Source organism: Gossypium hirsutum, chromosome A11 (assembly GCF_007990345.1).
Source record: "Gossypium hirsutum isolate 1008001.06 chromosome A11, Gossypium_hirsutum_v2.1, whole genome shotgun sequence".
Lineage (NCBI taxonomy): Eukaryota > Viridiplantae > Streptophyta > Magnoliopsida > Malvales > Malvaceae > Gossypium > Gossypium hirsutum.
This window is the reverse complement of record NC_053434.1, coordinates 63,919,911-63,933,929: the sequence shown is the minus strand read 5'-3', so window position 1 is coordinate 63,933,929 and position 14,019 is coordinate 63,919,911. Positions and strand designations below refer to the sequence as shown.

At 37.6% G+C, this 14,019-nt stretch overlaps 1 non-coding gene across 1 annotated transcript; it reads right to left on the bottom strand.

The window, feature by feature from the left end:
- Window positions 1-11,986: 11,986 nt before the first annotated feature.
- LOC121210727 (small nucleolar RNA R71) lies at window positions 11,987-12,097 on the bottom strand. The gene has a single exon (XR_005905840.1). It is a non-coding gene; the product is annotated as a small nucleolar RNA R71 (small nucleolar RNA).
- Between the last annotated feature and the right edge of the window lie 1,922 nt (window positions 12,098-14,019).

The following is a 14,019-nucleotide window of genomic DNA, read 5'->3' as shown; positions in this document are numbered from 1 at the left end:
GTAAATAACTCAATTCATTAAATAATATATAAAGCTAAACTATTTTCACATTACCAAATCAACATCACATTAACACAAACCTTATTCATGTCTCAAACATGATTAAATACCATTTCATTAAACTTTCTCAATGTAATACTTGAATAGGTTCCGTACGTACCCGTATCACCATGTACTAACCTCTTTCTCAACCACGACATTCATTTATCCGTTGAACCATTAGGGATAGAAATCAAATACTCAAGAATTACAATTGATAAGTACCTATACCATGGCCCGTAGCCAAACCAAGGTAACTTATCCTAGAGTACCTATACCATGGCCCGTAGCCAAATCAAGGTAACTCTTCTCAAAATACCTATATCATGGCCCGTAGCCAAATCAAGGTATTATTTGCACCAGAAGTGCCGATATCATGGCCCGAACCCAATGCATTAACTTAATGACATTACATTATCCTCATAAATGTACTTAAGGTTTAACCGAGAAGTTTCACTTGTCGATTTCATCATCAAACACTTCCGTATAGTCGTATTCACAATATAAACATTATTCGTAATCTCGTAAACACATTTTACGCAACATCAAAGCATATAACATTCATTTATAATGAAACTAACACCTACGAACTTACCTCAGTCGTAGAAACAACAAAACTAGCCTATTAATCGAGTACTCTGTTCTTGCCTCGATCTAAGTCTGAGTTCCTCCTTTCTTGATCTATATGTATTCAAAATTAACTCATTTAATCACATATTCATTCAATTTCATCCAAAAACATACATTTGGGCATTTTTGCACTGATAAACCATAATTTATACATATTTTTACCCCATGTTTAATGCATTTTATGGATGATTTTCCATTAGAATTAGTGAATCCGATACTCCTAATTCTTTAATTTCATGTCTTATACTTACGAAAGCATAGAAGAGCGAAAGGAACGAGAAACGGGCCAAAAATAGAGAAAATGGGCCAAAGTACGAAATCAACAGGGCCTGGAGTTCCTCACACGGGCAGCCCACACGGCCATGTTAATTTGGCAGAATCGAAGCATAACTCACATGAGTATAACACACGCCCATGCCATTCTAACAGGCTCAAACACGGCCTAAAATAATCGCACACGGGCATGTCCCTTAACCCATTATTGCTAAAATCCCCTAAATTAATCCCTATTGTTGAATAAATTGCTTAGCTATGTCTTGTTCTTAATGGTTAGTCTATGTTATTTAACTTGTTCTTAAAAAAAACATGTATACATATTAGTTGTGTTCTTCTGTTTGTAAGCTTCAGTATTTAAATTCCATAATCTGAGAAAAACTCTGTTGTACGCAAGTGATGATTAAATATTTTTTCTAGCTAAGTAATTCTTTGATTCAATCTCGATTCTAACCCTTTCTTTCAGCTTGTGACCATACCCCCTAACCAAGCCTCATTACAACCCTCTAAAGACCTTTTGATTGATGTATCATCTTAAATTATAGTGGTGGAGATTTGATTTTCATGCAAGCCTATGGTAATTACTTTCCATTATTGACTATTGAGTGATTCATTTATTGTCCTTAAACACATCGAGTGATTTGAGTGAATCTCGACAAAAATAGGGATTAATTTAGGGGATTTCAGTAATAATGGGTTAAGGGTTAATATTAAGGGTAATACAAGAAATGGCTTGTTAGGATCAAGGGGGTTTACTAGGGGTTAATTGTGGAGGTAGGCTTCTCATGGCATGAGTGGGTTAATCCTAAGTGCCTTAATCATTTTGACATATCAAATCAAATAGTGTGGTCTCGACATGCATAATCAAGCAAGTTCTAGAATAACAGTTCAATACTGATGCACTCAAAGCAATAATAAAAGTGAGCATGAAAGAATTAATAGATGCTCAAAAGGCTCAAAAATCTCACAAAAATTATGGCTTTTTGATGTTTAAAACTTGTGTATCCCAACTTAAAGTAATACCTAAATTTTGGGGAAACAACCTAAAATTTTAAATTCTTAAAAATCAACTTATCATGCTTGATTGTCTAATGTCTTAAAGTTTAAACAATCAATGCATAAATGCCTATGTTTCAATTCAAGATATATCAATTAAAATCATAAATCAATCAAAATTTATCCTGAATATGATATGAGAGCTTTTATAGGGAACAAGGCAGTTATTCAGGGATTTTTCTGATAATGAAATAAATACCTCCACACCTAAGATGTACATTTCCCTCAATGTACAAAGATAGATATTATAATATAAAAATAAGATAGGAGGAGAAGTGAAACTTCCTGTATGATGAATTCCTCGAACTGGAGTTTTGGAGAGTAATTGGTTCGAGAGTGAAGGAGGATACTCTGGCGGTCGTAAAGGTTCATTAGTCCATAAGTCCTACGCCAAAAGAATATTATATCTAGTGGTAGCTATGGTCGTAGTCGATCAGGACATGGCAGCCATGGAGAACCTTTCCCGGTGGAGTTTTTAGTTCCTATACGATGATGAGCTTAAGAGCTCTATATAACTGTGATAAAATCAAGAACTTTTTAGGGGATATTAGGAAGAATAATTACTCATAAAGAAAAACCGAAATTGATAATTAAAAATAAAATTCTAAAATCTAATAAAAATAAAAAGTAGTTTTAATTAAAATTAAAAACATAAAATAATAAATAAATTTTTTTAAACATCTTTATCACTGGATGGTTCGCGAGGTGGGACTGGCGATGAGATGTGGAGGTGCTGACAAATCTGCTGTGGAGTGGCATCAATGTTGTCATATCGTTGAAAACACTGCTGCTTGAACCGAGTGAGGCGCTCAGAGATGTCAGCATATGAAGTATCCGCATGAGTTGGACGAGAGGGTGGTGGTGGTTGGGATGGTGGGGCCTCGTGTTATGGAGGGACATCATCAGGAATGTCCTCGTAGGCCTCCTCCTCAATAGATTGGGCGAGACGATATTGAGAAGGGTAGGTTCCTCGGCACCTCTCAATCATCCTCATGCTAAGCATGCTCGAGATGCCTTGTGGAGACATCTGGAAAATGAGGGTCAAGGATGATTCTTGGGCCGCAGTGTCGAGGAGCTCGAAGTGTCGAGCCAATCGCATCACATAGGGGCCAATAGAGATGACCCCCTTCTTATGTCGCTCCGTCTGGTGCTGAATCGTGAGGGCAATGAAATAGGCAAGGTTGATGACGTGCCCCTACGACATACACCATAAAAAGTAGGCGTTGTGAGTGTTGACGACGCCAGTGCTCTCTCGCCTTCCTGTAATCATGTAAGCCAAAATGGCGTGTAGGTAGCTCAGGAAAGGTGGAAGAACTGATGCCTTGGAACAGCTAGGATTGTAGGAGGCAGCGCCAGAGGCCAAAGTGTGCCAGCACTTCGAGGGAGAGAAGTGTATGTGGCGAGTGAGAGCATGTAGTTCATTCTCCTCTTTGAACTCCTCCGTATATAGGACTAGTGCAGCACCAAACTCTAGGACGCTTAGCTGGTGAATTAATATAGCTAGGCGAAATTGGACCGTGCCGGGATCATCGTAGTTCATCATTACGGTCTGAAGATGGAACGTTGAGCATACTTTTATCGTGAGATCAAGGTATGTTGGCTCGATGATCCTAAAGAACAGCTCCCAAGGGTCGGTGGTTAGGAGGGCCCGAATCGCATCAACCATCTGAACTTGTTCCACAGCAGCCCAATCGATGCAGCGGCCTGCAATTAAAGGTCGGGCTCGAAGTACTTGGAAAAGCTCTTCTTGGGGCCCTCGGGGGAACTGCAGGAGAGGGTGACGAATTTCCATGGTTGGACTTGCGGAAGATGATGCTCCCTTCCTCTTCTTCAAGGCAGGTACGGCGGTTTTCTTTCCTTGTGAAGACGACATGGTACCCATCAAGTCATTTTAATGAGTGGTCAAAGTAAAATGAAGACAATTTTCAAATAAAAAAGCTGAATTTCAACCACAACTACTAATATTAACCAAACATAACCAACATAATAATTTCGTGACATTATCATTGTAATGGCATGAGAATGGGCGTAGTAATGACTTGTGTATGACAAAAGAGTGTGGCTTTCCTAACAACTTGTTTTAACATGAGATGTATGATAAATAATCTAAGAATGAAAATGATAGAATAATGAGCAAAATGAAAAGTAGTTCAAAAGATATGAAGATTATGTTGATAATAAGCATTAGAAATAAGTAAAATAGAAGTGAAAGGAGTAAACAAACGCTAGGATAGTTCTTGTTCGAATCATCAACGGATAGTTCTTGCATACTTTATCAACCAAGACATATTTGCCTAAGGGGTTCGATACTCTAATTAGAAATTCAGTAGACTCTATAGGCAAAGTTTACTAGATACTAAATTCACACATATATATAAATGAGTTGGTCTTGGATCTATCAATGCAATACTTTAGTATCATAGAGAGTAAAAGTATCGGTTATAACATCTAGCGATGATGCTTCTTCATGAGCACAAATAGCATAGGCTTAAGCAGGTGCTCTAGCATCAGATTTCGTAGAAGTATCTCGTGTCACACCTCTACCACCAATCACATTTCCCGTGTTTCTGGGTGGTCTACCTCTAGTTGCAGTGTTACTCGGCCTCGTGTTCTGAACATCCTCTTTTTCTATCAACTCTGGACAGTCTCGCATAAAATGATCCAACGATCTACATTTGTAACAAGCTTTATTTCTTTTGTTCCAACATTCTCCAAAATTTCATTGTTTATAGTGCTGACATTCAGGTTTATTGTCTCTTACACTGCCAACAATAGCTACTGATGTAGCTTGTGCTTTAGAACTAAAGTGTTGTTTAGCACGATCCTTGTTCGAATATCCTATTAAAGCATTCGGACGATTATACAAATCTTTGGATTTCTTTGATGAAGACTGATGGGCTTATTCATCAATCTTTATCTGGTGTCTCTAGCCTCTAAATCTACTTTCCTCTTTTCTTTGCTGAGCTCTTTGGCTTTACAAGCCCTTTCAGCTAAAACAACGAATTCTTTGATTTCCAGAATTCCAACTAATAGCTTTACAAGCCCTTATGTGGTTATTTGACCATGTAATGTATTAAATGACATTGTTGGACATTAGTAAATGGTTTATTAATGTTTAAATGCAAGGGTATTTTAGTAAAAGGTTTAATATATGTTGTTTAATAAAAACAAAACATAAATGGCCATGCAAAAATTTTCCTCTTGGCCGATTATGAAGGAGAAAAAGAAAGCCATTGAAGCATTTTTAGATTCGGCACTTGCATGCTTAAATTGTAAGTTCACTCGAGTTCGGTTTTTGATAATATCTATGTTTTTGTGATCGTTGCTTCATGTTCTTCAAAACCCATGTCTGAATTTTTGTTTCTGTTGAAGATTATGAAATGTGCCATTGATGATTATATAAGCTTTGTAATGTTTTTATATGGATTATGAAAGATATATGTAAGATTATCATGCTTTGTTCTTAAATTTTTGATGAAATAGAGCTATTTGGGCTAATTTGTGAAAATGAGGTTTTGAAGGACTAAATTGTGAATTAAATATGTTATTTGGGCTTGTATGGAAACTATGTATATTTGTCTAACTATAGTCTTGGTGAATTTTGCATATTTGTGATTTTGTGAAAATGGACTAAATTGTCAAAGTGTGAAAATGTAAGGGCTAAAATGCAAAGTGCCCTAAATATATGTTCATGGATTATTTTGAATGAAATGAATGATTGAATGGTTGAATTTTAATTGTATTAGATTAAGAACAAAGGAAATCAGACTTAAATCGATGAAAGTCCAAAACAATCGAATAGTCGACTTTGTTTCCGTATGAAATTCGTACGAGGGAAGTCAGAATACAATTACGTATTAAGTTATTGAATGTTGTATACTAGTTATAATCTGTATTGGACAGCTGTGAGAGCCTGATGAATGAATTTTGAGCAAATTTCGATAATATGCTAGTATCTGAAAAGCTCTGTATGTTCCTAAAGGAACGTTGTCATCGATCTGAGATATCGTGTAAGACTGTGTCTGGGACATAGGCCTCGATTTGAGATTTACATGTAAGACCATGTCTGGGGCATCGGCATCGTATCTGAATCATGTAAGACCCTGTCCGGGACAGAGGCATCGATACTGAATTACATGTAAGACCATATCCAAGACGTCGGCATTGTACCCGTTTATGAGTATCTGTATCATTTTTGAACCGTCTGATGATAGAGTACGAGATATAGAAATGAATATATGAAATGTATAATCTATACAGGTACGTTTGTATCTTACTAAATTTCTGAATATGAAAGACTCTATTTCTGTGAAATAATGAACGCGAAGTATGTATGAAATCATGGAAATGAAACATGACATGTATACAAGCAAATGAGTATGGTTAAGCTCATGAACTATCTGTGAAATGGTTATGAATTCTTGCTGTTGATTTGTATTTTATATGATTTAATTGTTAAACCAATTGTATTTGGCTTACTAAGCTCTTTATAGCTTACTCTGTGTGATTTCTGTCTGTTTTACAGTTATCGTAGCAACTGAAGGCTTGGAGATAGTCGAGGATTGTCACCATACTATCGAACTCATTTTGGTACTTTTGAAAGTGTAAATATTTTTAAGTATGGCATGTATAGGCTAGAATGTCTATGTATTTAAGCTTTGATATGTATATATGTTATGCCAAGTTGAGGAAATGGTAAGTTTAAGCATGAGTTAGAAGGTTCCATAAATGAGCTTTGAAATGAGCATTTTGGCATGTTGTTGTAATAAGATTTTCAATGTGTTCTAGTATGGATTTGAATAGGTTATTGAATGCTGATGATTTAGTTATAATGAAGCATGTTTTGAGCATGGTATTGGCTGGAAATCTTGGTATAAATGTTGTTTAATGTTACTTGTAGGAATGACCCAAAAAAGGGTGGCAAGTTCACTTAAACCAAGCCTGCATTGTGCCACACGGTCAGTGAACACGGGCGTGCCTTGTGGCCGTGTATGCAAAGCAGTAACCTCTTAAGACCACACGGTTAAGACACATGGGCGTGTCATATGGTCGTGGGCTTAAGTCAGTAGCTAGCTAAGTATCACACAGCCATGGCACACGGCCGTGTCTGTTGGCTGTGTGTAAAAGTCAGTATATATACTCTGTTATGGTACGGCTGGATTACATGGACATGTTTGGTGCCCGTGTAAGGCACACGGCTTGGTCGCATGAACGTGTGACCTCAACATCATTGAAAAAATTTTCTAAGTTCTGAAAATTTTGAATATGCTCGGTTTAGTCCCAACCTTTTCTAAAAGTATGTCTTAGGTCTTGGAGACCTCCATAAGGTATGAATTGTTGATTTGCTTATGCATAATTATTATGTGATATCTATGATTCTGTATTGATCTATAATGTTCTGTCTGTCTGGTAATGCCCCTTACCTATTTCGACGACGGTTACGGGATAGGGGTGTTACATTTTAATTGGTATCAGAGCTATGGTTTAGTCGGTTCTAGGACTACCATAGCATATGTGAGTCTAGCTATATATGTAATAATTCTGAATGCGATAGTATAATGAATCCTGACATTGAAATGTGCTTATATATAGCAATGGATCCCGATAGAGCTGTAGCTGATGATGTTGAAAGCAATGCGCCTGCTCCCGCGCAAAGGACGGTGCAAGTTGATTCTCGACCGGCTACGAGTAGCCGTGATGGTGAGGCTAAACAAGCCCTCTATCAGATGATGAATGAATGGTTCACCCAATACATTAGAACCAATCCGGTGGTACAACAACCTCTCCCCACAGTCAGTCCTTCCCAAATTCCTGTTATGCCCTCAGTGAATCCGATTCAGTTAAGTAGACCACCAGTTGATAAGATTAGAAAGTATGGGGCTGAAGAGTTCTAAGCTACAATGAATGATGATGCTGAAAGAGCCGAATTCTGGTTAGAGAATACAATACGAGTATTTGATGAAATGTCTCTGAATCTTGAGGAATGTGTAAAATGTGCCGTTTCACTTCTGAGAGATACGGTGTACCATTGGTGGAAAACTTTAATATCTGTGGTTCCGAGTGAACGGGTTATTTGGGATTTCTTTCAAGCTGAATTTAGGAAGAATACATTAGTCAGAGATTCATCGATCAGAAACGTAAAGAGTTTCTCGAGCTTAAATAAGGCCGTATATCTGTTACTAAATAAGAATGTGAATTTGTGAGATTGAGTCAGTATGCTCGTGAATGTGTATCAAATGAAGCAATAATGTGCAAAAGGTTTGAAGATGGACTAAATGAAGATATCCGTCTATTAGTTGGGATTTTAGAGATTAAAGAAATGGTAGTACCCGTTGAGCAAGCTTGTAAAGCTGAAGAATTAAGTAAAGAGAAAAGAAAATCTAATTCTGAAGCTAAAGATGTAAGAAAGAGATCTTCGAGTAGATCATTTCATTCCGTGTTAAAGAAATTCCGAGATGATCATAGCCGTTCAAAGGCTGATGTAGGACATTCGATTCGAGATTGAGCTAGATCGTATTTGAATTTCAGAGCTCCTGCTACTTCTGTTGCAAGTGTTGGGAATTCTGATCTGAGAAACCTGAATGTAAACACTGTGGTAAAAGACATTTGGGAAATTGTAGATTGAATGACCGAGCCTGCTTTCGATGTGGATCTCTAGACCATTTTGTAAGAGATTATTCTAAACCTGCTGAGTAAGAGAATGTACAGAATTTGAGACCAAGCAACACCTCAGCTAGAGGTAGGCCTTCCAAAAATACGGGAAATGCAAGTGGTGGTCAAAAAGCTACTAGAGATACTGTTGTTAGATCTGAGGCCAGAGCACCTGCCATAGCCTATGCTATCCGAGCTCGTGAGGAAGCCTCATCTCCAGACGTGATTACTGGTACTTTTCCTCTTTATGATACTTCTGTGATTGCATTGATAGACCTTGGACCAACGCATTCTTATATTTGTATAAATTTAGTGCACAGTAAGACTTTGCCTGTAAAGTCTACTGAATTCGTAATTAGAGTATTGAACCCCTTAGGCAAAAGTGTCTTGGTTGATAAAGTTTGCAAGAATTGCCCGTTATTGATTAGAGATATCTGTTTTCCTGCTGATCTGATGCTTTTGCCTTTCGATGAATTTGATATAATTCTGAGAATGGACTGGTTAACTTTGCACGATGCTATTGTGAATTGCAAATGAAAAGTTATTGATTTAAGGTGTAAGAATGATAAGATAATTTGAATTGAGTCTAGTGATCTGAATGGCCTACTAGCTATGATATTTGCAATGAAAACACGGAAACGTGTGAAGAAAGGCTGTGAAGCCTACTTAGCTTATGTGTTAGAATCGAAAGTGAATGATAAGAAAGTTGAATCAGTGCCTGTTGTCTGTAAATTCTCTGATGTGTTTCTTGAAGAACTACTGGGTTTGCCTCCGATTCGAGAAGTCGAGTTTGGCATTGAATTAGTACCTGGTACTACTCTGATTTCGATAGCTCCGTATAGAATGGCTCCAACCGAGTTAAAGGGATTAAAATATCTATTGCAAGAATTGACCGATCGAGGGTTCGCTAGACCGAGCTTTTCACCATGGGGTGCTCCTGTTCTGTTTATGAAAAAGAAAGATTGCACAATGAGAATGTGTATTGATTACTGTCAACTTAACAAAGTGACTATAAAGAACAAATATCCTCTGCCCAGAATTGATGACTTATTTGATCAGCTGAAAGGTGCTACTGTGTTTTCAAAGATAGATCTAAGATCGAGTTACTATCAGTTGCGAATAAAGGACTCTGACATTCCGAAAACTACTTTCAAAACGAGGTACAGGCATTATGAATTTTTAGTTATGCCTTTTGGATTAACGAATGCACCTGCTGTTTTTATGGATTTAATGAATAGAATTTTTAGACCGTATCTAGATAAATTTTGATAAACCATAATTTATACATATTTTTATCCCATGCTTAGCGCATTTATGGATGGTTTCTCCTTAGAATTGGTGAATTCGATGCTCCTAATCCTTTAATTTCATGTTTTATACTTAGGTGAGCATAAGAGAGTAAAAAGGGTGAGAAACGGGCCAAAAATGGAGAAAATGGACACACGTGGGAAATCAACACGGCCTGAACTTCCTCACACGGCGTGTCACACGACCGTGTCCCTTTGGTAAGATCGAAGCACGACTTACACGGGTGGATCACACGCCCGTGCCCATTTAACAGCCTTGACCACGACCTTAAGTAATTGCACACGGGCGTGTCCTTACCAAGCCCAAGTTTAGTCCAATTCAGAAAAAGGCCAATTTTGAGGGCTTTTAGGCATTCTAAAGCATATTTAAACACCTGAGCAGGCACTTAGAAGAGGGATGCATAGTAGGAAGCAAGGAATTACTCAAAGAAAGCCGATTGACCCATCTTAGAAGCCAGATTCATTATTAAGACTGAAGATCTCCCTTCAAGTTCCTTCAGGAGTTTTGGGTTTTCTTATGTTTTGTTATCTTTATGCTTTTGAGATGTTTTCTTTCATAAGTATGAACTAAACCCCCTAGATACCTAAGGGGAATGAAACCTAAGACGGATCTTGTTATTATTATCTGAATTGTATGATAAATATTTAACTTGTTCTCAATTATGATTTCTTAACTCTTGTTTTGATATTATAGGATATTGATTCAAGTTAAGCTCTCATTCAGAGGAGGAATAGACCCTGTCTAAGAGTAAATTTTTCATAATTAAGCGGAGTTGATTGCACGCTTAGAGATAAGGTGATAAGATTTTGCTAGATTAGGGTGAAACCTAATAGGGGAATCCATAAATTGAGTTAATGCAATTCTAGGGTGTTAATTAGAAAGAGATTTCAATTATTCAACCTAGGGTTAGACGTTATTAGTCTCGAGAGAGATAATAATATAACTTAGGGATTTCTACGGATCAAGTCAAATGAATAAATCGTCTGATTCATAGTCAAAATAACAAGTGAAGTCTAGGTGGATTTTTCCTTAGGTATTGTCTTAAATCAATCGAATTTTCCCAAGTTTTCTTTCTGTGCATTTTTATTTTAGTAATCAATTTAGATAACCAAAGCTCTCAATTTTTAGGCTAGATAATAAAAAGAAAGTAAATACTAGTACTCGTAGTTCCTTTAGGTTTGACAATCCAGTCTTGCTGAACTATACTATTGTTCGATAGGTACATTTTCCTTAATCGTGATAATAAGTTAGTGTTAAGAATGATTCATTCATAAATCTTTAAAACATGTCACGAATATCACGCATCAAGTTTTTGGCACCGTTGCCGGGGAACTAGGATATTAGGAACGCTCGATTTTTATTACTTTAGCCATTTTACTTTTATTGCAATTTAAAGTTTTCTTTTCTTTTCTAATTCTTCATTTATTTTCTTTTAACACGTTTTTCTAGTTTATGACCAGAAGAAACCCGTCAGGACTACTACTTTTTTACGGTGAGATCGATTGCATAGTTCGCAGAGGCAGACGAGAAATAAGGCGAAGCCTAAGATACACAGAGGACGAGCAAGAGGATGATACTTCAACCACAACCGAGGAGATGGCTAAAAACCAAGAAAATCTGCTACCTCCTGCGATTGCTGCTAATCCAGTAAATCAAAATCCTACTCCACGCACTATGTATGATTATGCTAAACCTAATTTAACAGGAACTGAGTCAAGTATAGTTAGACCTGCTATTGCTACAAATAATTTTGAACTAAAACCTAGCACAATTCAAATGATACAACATTTTGTTCAGTTTGATGGTTTGCAGGACGAGGATCCCAACGCTCACTTGGCAAATTTCCTAGAATTTTGTGATACATTTAAAATTAATGGTGTTTCTGATCACACCATTCGCCTTCGATTATTTCCCTTTTCCTTAAGGAATAAGGCTAAACAATGGTTGAACCCGTTAGCATAAGGGCAATCACTACTTGGGAGCAAATGACCAAAAAGTTTTTATTAAAATATTTTCCGCCGGCTAAAATAGCCAAATTATCTAATGATATCTCCTCTTTTGTGTAGATGGATTTAGAAACACTCTACGATGCATGGGAGAGATACAAGGACCTTTTCTGAAGATGCCCTCACCATAGGTTACCGCTCTGGCTATAAGTTCAAATGTTTCACAACGGCCTGAATCCTTCGACTCATTGATGATTGACGCAGCCGCTGGTGGAACTATCAACAATAAGACACCTGAGGCGGCTTACGAATTTATTGAGGAGATGTCACTGAATAACTATCAGTGGCAAGTTATGAGGACAAAGCCGACAAAGGCAGCCGGTGTTTTCAACCTCGATGCGGTTACTATGCTATCTAGCCAAGTAGAACTCTTAAATAAAAAGATTGACGGTTTGTGTGGTTCTACTCAGGTACATCCAGAGATGAGGTGCGATTCGAATGGAGGAGGAGCATGCACAGAATATCAACCCTTCAACCCTAGTATCGAGGAGGAACAAGTCCAATAAATGGGTAACAATAAATCTAGACCCCAAAATAACCCGTATAATAACACTTATAATGCAGGTTGGAGGAACCATCCCAATTTCCCGAGTAGCGATCAAGGAAATCAAAGGCCACAACTGTAACACCCCAAACTCGGGCCGGACGTTATGGCTGAATTCGGCATGTCACATTGAAGTGTTTTATCGAAAATCGTGATTTCATTAAAAACCCTTCTTAAAATAAAAGAAAAATCTTAATAGAAAAAAACTCCTTTCAATCACTTGTTTGAAACATGAGATTTGATGAAAACAAGTCGATTAAAAATTTTGTTGCGGAAATGTAGAAAAGACATACCATAGTTTAAGAAACCATGTTCAACTTCTTATAGTTACATCACATAGAAATAATAACCCAGATAACAACAAAATGGAAGCCCTATTACAATCTGATTGAATAGTACTTAATAAAATAAAAACTTATATGCTTTTTTAAAAAAAAAATAAGTCCAAATTATCTTGCCAGCTGGCCACCCAGAGTCCCTCTGAATATCGAACCTTCTACTGAACATCACTTGAAAATAAAATAAAAGAGAGGGGTGAGTTTTTGCAAACTCAGTGTGTACAACCCTCGTCAAAAAACAAGCATTCAAAAAATCATCATACAACAAACATGCAATGCAATCCCATCCCAATAATCCATCCGCTACACACCAGCTTCGTCCCCCGTCACACCATGTGGGGATATAAATATCGACCCACCTAGCCCACACATCAATGGTAGCCCGGTTGTGGAACTACCTTCATTTACATATTGGGCTTTAAAAGCTGTCGGTGGATCCACAATTGTCAGGCAGCCATGCGATCCTCAAATACTTCCTCTGTTCCATAGTTCCCACCCGATATGTTACCTAAGCAGGACATCATATGTATGCATGTCACCTCCATAAAACTTACATCCATAAAACTTACATTCAACACCTAGGGGTATTTTGGTCATATTCTCCCTTAGGGGCATTTCGGTAATTTTACCTTAATTATGGTTTTCACTTACCTTGGCCCATGAACAAGCCCCGCGAGCTAAGGTGAACGAATACTATGCACCAGGTAGGATTCCAGAGAAGATGAGGTGGGTCGTTAAGACCGCTTAAGTACCAAGCTCTCCCTAGATCCTATCCTAGACATGCATATACCCGTTGCCACACCTTAACCCTATGACTTGTCCACGGTCTCAATTAATTAATTACGTTTTATGTAGTCATCATATACTAGGCCCAATACCCCTACATACATGCATATAGCCCACTAGGCCCAATCTTATTCAAATGGCCCATCTGGCCTAGTTCATATTCTTTTGGCCCACTAGGCCCAATTCACCTTCATATGGCCCATTAGGCCCAAATCATATTATACTCATGCACACATACAAATTTTCTAACACATAGCATCACTTATCAATCTTTTCCTATTATGGGCCCAACAGCCCATAGGGCCCATTTAGCCTATTCTGGCCCATTTGGCTAATTCTCAACCCAAGTCCACGGAATCGCCTGTGGGCTTCAAGCAACCTATCGATT